The sequence below is a fragment of the Octodon degus genome, unplaced genomic scaffold, assembly GCF_000260255.1.
Source record: "Octodon degus isolate 3935 unplaced genomic scaffold, OctDeg1.0 scaffold00086, whole genome shotgun sequence".
Taxonomy (NCBI): domain Eukaryota; kingdom Metazoa; phylum Chordata; class Mammalia; order Rodentia; family Octodontidae; genus Octodon; species Octodon degus.
The window spans coordinates 11925398-11931946 of record NW_004524662.1 but is presented as its reverse complement, the minus strand read 5'-3'; the positions used below and the strand labels follow the sequence as shown (position 1 = coordinate 11931946).

General features: G+C 37.9%; 1 pseudogene; it reads left to right on the top strand.

Annotated features, from left to right (window-relative positions):
* Window positions 1-6549, top strand: part of LOC105742959 — a 34248-nt pseudogene that overhangs the window by 21144 nt on the left and 6555 nt on the right.

Sequence of the window (6549 nt, the reverse complement as noted above, 5' to 3'; positions counted from 1 at the left end):
TTAATTCAGGGATTTCTTTTTTTATTTCCAATCTGAGTTCCTCTCTACCTTTCTGCAGCTGTTTCTTTATTTCAGAAGTCATTGATTTATTCATTTCAGCTCTGCGATTCCCACTTCATTCTGTATTTGTTACGGTTGGGCTTGGGTTCAGAGATTGCATTTTCCTCCTTCTCCTTGACATTTTGTGTAGCACAGCCTTCTGAACTTTGTTGTAGAGCTTTGGTGCAGTTATAACCTTAGCACGTACTGAAGTTCAGGTGCAGATCTACAAATTTTGGATCTATCCATCTGTGTCTGGCTTGGGTCTGGCTGCTGTGCTCAGCTCCTTCCTGCTGCTGCCCTTGGGAGTGAACCTGTTGTGCCCCTCTGGCAAGATGTTCTGTCCGTGGACTAGCTGGGTAGTTCTATCCCCTGCTCTCTCTACTGGGATTGCAGCTGCAGCGTTTCACCTGAGGCCTGTATGCCCGGCCTGAGCTGAGTCTGGAGGGGACAAGGTAGAGTAAGGGGGAGAGGCAGCTCTCCACACACTTACTGAACCGAGGCTAGTACTGTATCTGGGGGTCCCCTGAACATGGCAGAAATTCTCACTTGGCGGGCAGGGTGTTGGTGTGCTGCGGAGTGGTGGCGGGTGTCCCAAGCGATGGAAGTGGGTCTCACCCATGCTGTTCCTTTGCTAGGACCGGCAGGTGCCACCGGTGCAGCATAGCCCAAAGCCCTCCCACACACTCACCGTACCTGGGCTATGACTGTATCTAATTATTTTAATTTACATATTTCTTAGAGGTGATTTAATAGGCATGTCATTTAATGTATGTAAATTATATAACTATGTTATAATTAACATGTATTATATATTCTTATACAATAAATATTTATCATATAAATGAGAGGCATTTACACAAGTTTGAAATGATATAAATAAAGTGAAAGTTACTTACATTGCTATTAGTACCATGTACTTGTATAATCATTCTAAAGACTTTTAGATGAAGTCTTTTAAAACCTACAATGTGCATGCTGGATAATGATACAGATATAGATATAGATATAGATACCGATCTCCTTTCAAGCGTTTATGCAATGCCATACATGATAATAATATTAATAACAGACCCAAATAGCAGTGTATTGACAACTAGAATTTCTTCAACAATAATATTAATCTTCAACAATATTAATCTTCCACAATAATATTAATCAAGTGATTAATCAAGTGAACTACATATAACTTAGTAACCAAAGAAAAGAAGAAATAAACCAAGAAACTGAATATATTTTTTTCCAGAGCGAACACACAAATGATTAAAATCTATATTAAAATGCTCAGCATCAAGAGTTCTCAAGGAAATGGAAATAGTACTTGTCAGCTTGATGTGCCTGAGATGCTCCTAACAAATTAGCAGTCTCTAAGTGTGTCTGTAGTGGACTGGTTCTTAGGCTGCACTGAAACTGTTTTATCACTCCTGGAACATCAATTCTGATTAATTAAAGTTACATATATCAACACCTGTGGTAAACAAAAGAAAAAATGTAGAAAAGGTATAAATTATGTAGTAAAACTGGAATCATAAAAAGCCAAAACACCCAAAATACACTGAAGAAAGAAAAGTATCTAATGATGCTACTGAAAATCTGATAGCAAATGGGTAGATTCTAATCCAAGGACATTAAACGAAGAGTAGGAGAAAAGATATCAGTCAAACACTAGTCCCACGAAGCAAGAGATGTTTGGATTTACAAGGTATACAGTCAACACGCAAAGAGAAATTATGATTGTAAACAAATGGGTATGAATCCAAAAACAGAGCACACAGTACACTAAGTAAAATTGAAGAGATTGACCCACCCCCATCTAGATAACTGACAGAAGACTCTGTAAGCACAGCAAAGACAATATGAATTAGTCATTTATATAAAATACCTCAAAATAAAAGAGGCATATTTTTCTTATTTGTTTATTAAATAGGGTACAAGTTAAAATCAAAATAGAAAAAATTACAAGTGACAAAGAATTTCCTTTGACAAAATAATACGAATTTCACAATATTTGTTGTAATACACAGGTTTGTCTTCCAACCAATTAATTATATTACAGTTACAATTGGAAGAAGAAAAAGAAAGAAATTTATAATAAATTAAGAATAGTAAAAGTACAAACTACTGAAAAAGAGAAAAAATAAATTAAAGCATTGATTATTCCTTTCCATAGACCAACACAAATGCATAGTGCAGTTGTGAAAAACCATCCTACTTACATATATACATAAATCTCTTTCCCTCACTTTTTCTCCTGTTCTAGACTCTGAAAAACCAACAAAAAAGTTTATTGATTTATAGAAATAGATTTATAACATTTTCTAATAAGCATTCTCTATCAGTAGTGAATCATATTTAACAATAACACAAACATATCTGTAAATTCCCCAAATTTCTGGAAATTAAATCAATCAATTCTAAGGTGCAATGAAGATCAAAAACAATATAGCAGGAAGTGTTGAAATAGTCTTAATGGAAAGAACACAAAAGATACCATACCAAAATTATGGTGATTCTTTGAGAAAAATTTATGTATAAATGTTGTGATTATGTGAGAAAATGTTTCAATTTAACATGTGAGTTTCCATTTTAAGTAATTCAAGAAGAAAAGAAAAAAAATAAATCCAAAGTGAGGAAAATAAAAAGTTTTTAGTGCACACATATCAATGAAATTCAAAATAAAAAGGAACAGAAAAAAAAGAGAAACAAATAAAACCAAAAGTTTGTTTCTGAAAAAAAAAAATCAAAATCAAGAAGTCAGACAATGCAAAAATGTAGAAAGCTTAAAAACAATCAGTGTTAGATACATGACCACAAACAAGTCTATAGCTCTAAAAACTCTTTTTTGAGACAGTGTCTCACTATGTAGTTCAGGTTAGCTTCAAAATAATGGTGATCTTCCTGCCTCAGCCAAGAATTACAGGCATACATCACAGTGCCCTGCTTTAGCAGTAGCTCAGTCCGAAGTGTGACACCTGGCCACCAGTAAGCATCATGGACACTGTCCATGTCCACAACATGGTAGATCGTTGTGTGAAATCCTATCCACAAATTGTAGAATAGCTGGTCATATATTTGCCATTCCAGTGTTCATGTCATGTTTTATTCTTAGTCTTTCTTTTCTATGATGAATTTTTTTTCTTAGTTGATATTTTTGTATATATTAAATGTACTGGGCTTTCAACATTGAAACCAGACCAGAATCCAAAAGTAAAATTTAAACATGAGAGTTTAAATTTTTTTGTGACTGAACTGTGGACCACTTGACAATACTCATGCAGGAGAGAACAAATGGTCGGAACCTTAAAAGTACAGAGATTTTAAAGGTAGAAACCACAACGTGATTGACTATCAAAGTTTTAATTTCACATACAACAGTACCTTTAAGGACAGCATGACCATTATTCAGCATACATTTTTTTGGGGGGAGCATTGTTTTCTGGGATCTATGAGTCTATTAATGATTTATCAGCAGTACACCAAGTCTCTTCGTGGTTTTACAAGGAAGCAGGTTCACAGAGAGTTGAGCAGAGTAATTCCTTGCATTCATCTTTACATTAACTAATCACATTCTCCACTGGTTTTTGCATGATTTAAACCCTTGATTCATTTAGTTTATCATATGATTGGTTGGTGAGTGGGACCCTAGTAACACTCAAAAAGGGATTTTTTTATCTGCCCAATATGTAATAGTTTCACATCTCCAGCTCTAGCAGAAGAATCCCCCATCTTCAGTGGCATCACCACAAATATGAGAGCTGTTTGTGCTAGGGCACAGACAGAATGGTGGAGACACTTGGTGAATGTTTTTATAGTGGTCCATCTTATTTTATCATTTTTATATCCAAAAATGTCGTGGAGTGCATCATAGAACTCAGAGTTCTGAGTAGCAATCTCTGCCCCAACTAAGGTCTGAGTCAGCCACCACATGGAAATAGTGAGAGAGTTTCGAGCTTCTGTTAGTCCTAAGAAGAACCAGTAGAGCCACATCTCTTCAGTTGGACCTTGAGGGGTTTAGAGCTCTTTTTTAAATTCCGTTTATCTGGCTGTAGATCTACATAGGCTGTCTTAATGTGGGAGCGGTGAATCCAATATTTTTTGTCACCTTTTCGGTGATGGGAGTGCTCAGGAAAACAGGGTATGGCCCAGTCCTGAGGGATCCAAGAGCTGACAGATCTCAGTTCCTGAACCACACCAAAGATCCAGGTTCAGCTGCCAATAGGTGTCAGTTTCTCTTGGTTGTGGGTTTTTACGGCAGAAGAGGGAATGTGTAGCCTACAGAGTAAACTGCAGAGCTTTGAAGGACTTACCAAGTTCTTAATTAGAAATAGATGTCAGGATCTCCTCCCCCATCTTAGGGATTCCAAGAGAGTGATCCCCTGTGTCTCAATCTTTTATAGTTTCTCCAATATCAGCACCAAGGTTGGCAGTCATTCAAATGGGATTTTAAAATGAGGGAGCCCATCCCAGTGTGGGGTGCAGCATGACAACAGCTGGGCTGCTAACAGAAACACAGACACACAGTTCACACCTGTCTCCTGACACAGTTTGGACAGGTTGTTCCTCGGGGTGTACTTTTTCCACAATACTTGGCCCAAACTTTGGGTTCAGTAGGCAGTATGTCTTCCATCTTAAGCCCAAAGCACTCGCAATGATCTGAACTACTCTGCCCATTATTTGAGCCTACAATAATGGGGAGCCCATACCGGGGAATGATTCACTTTATCAGTGTTTTTGTCACCTCTCTAGCAGTCTCAGCTCTGGTGGGCAGAGCCTCTACCCATCCTAAGAAGGTGTGAATTGGCACCAACCAATATTTTTGTTTCCAACTGTCTACTTGACCTCATTAACGTTCACTTCAACATCCTCCAATGGGAAGGTTCCCTGTTGGCAGGTGGCTGGTTTATGTTATGGACAAGAAACTAGATTATTGCTAGCACAAGTCACACACTTGCTGGCCACTGAGGAGTACAAGGTATAAAACCTGGAGATATAGAAATAGTGACCAAACAGCTTCATCATAGCTGTCTTTTCAGGATGGGTCTTGTCAATAAGTTTCTGAATCACGAAATGTCCCATGTGTTTAGAAAAAAAAAAAAAAATTCTTCCCCTGACAAGATCTGTCATCCATTTTTTCTGATGCCTCTTCTAGCTTGGCCCACAATAACTCAGTCTAAAAAATTGAGTGGCTGAATTATTAGTATTAACATGACATATGCTTTTGGCAGCGAGTCCCCCGCAGGAGCTTGATTTGCTGTCAGGTCAGCAGCCCTATTGCCTTGGCATATTTGCAGTCCAGGAGAGTGTATCATTGCCACTACAATAGCTTACCATACTTTCTATAACAAGAAAATTTCTTGGGAGTTTTTGATGTCTTTTCCTCCTGTGATTAGGAGGCCTCTTTATTTTGAGCTGAAGTCCCTGGGATTCATGTTTCTGATCACACTGCCCTTTCCACAGTCAGAGCCATTGCTCCTCACTCCATACACCATGGGGCACTTCCACGGCCCTAAGGTCTGATTTAAGACTCTTCTTGTAACTCCTTCATATTGCTTCCATCTGCATACAGAAGGTTGGGGTCTCAGAGTGTTGTGTCCTGCAGGTTAGTTCTTGTAAAATAAATAGCTTCATGGTCTTTACACAATCTTGCCTTCAGAGTTCTGGTGACAATGGAAGAAGTAATGCAGGATTAATGACTTATATAGTCTCAAGAGTTAGATGTGAGTCTCTAAGGAGGTCTGCCTGGTACTGGGCCAGTCTAGTGTCAGAGAGCCACTTTTTACAAGGACCCTATAGCAGTGTCTCCATCACATGGGGCACGAATATGCTCAACTTCTGTCCCAGGGTTAATTTGTCAGCTTCTTTTACTAATGCAGCAGCTGTTGCTTTGACCAAGCAAGGTGGCCACTCAACAGCCACATAGTTTAGTCTTTAGACAGATAGGTCATGGGCTACTTCCATGGCTCTAAGGTCTGATTTAAGACTCTCCTTGTAACTCTTTCATTTTTTGAACAGCTGTAAGGGCTCAGGGATGTCTGGTAGGGTCAGAGCCAGAGCCCTTAAGAGTTTCTTGTTTAATCCTTCAGTGCTTTTGCTGTTATGAATTCTGATCCAAGTGAGAGGCTATTACCCCTCTTTAGGGTTTTATATAAGAGTTTAGCAACAGAGGCAAAACTTCACACTTAAGAACAAAACAAAACATCGTTCCCAGGAACTCTTGTAACGCCTCCAAGAACAAATCATCTATATACTGTAGGAGAGAAAAGTTAGAATTGTTGTTACCAAAAGCCAAAGATTCTTTGATATCATTTAGACCAGGTGATAACTCAGAAGAAAATATGCTTTAGAGTATATATTTAAAGCTTAGATAAGAACATATAATTCTATAAACTAATATGTGGATCAAGCAGATATCTTTTTTTTTATTTGAGGGAATGTGATTTTTATGCTTATTTTTTATTGGGTTTTCCAGATTTTTCTGCCTATGTCACTTTATTTTTTCAAAGTTTTATT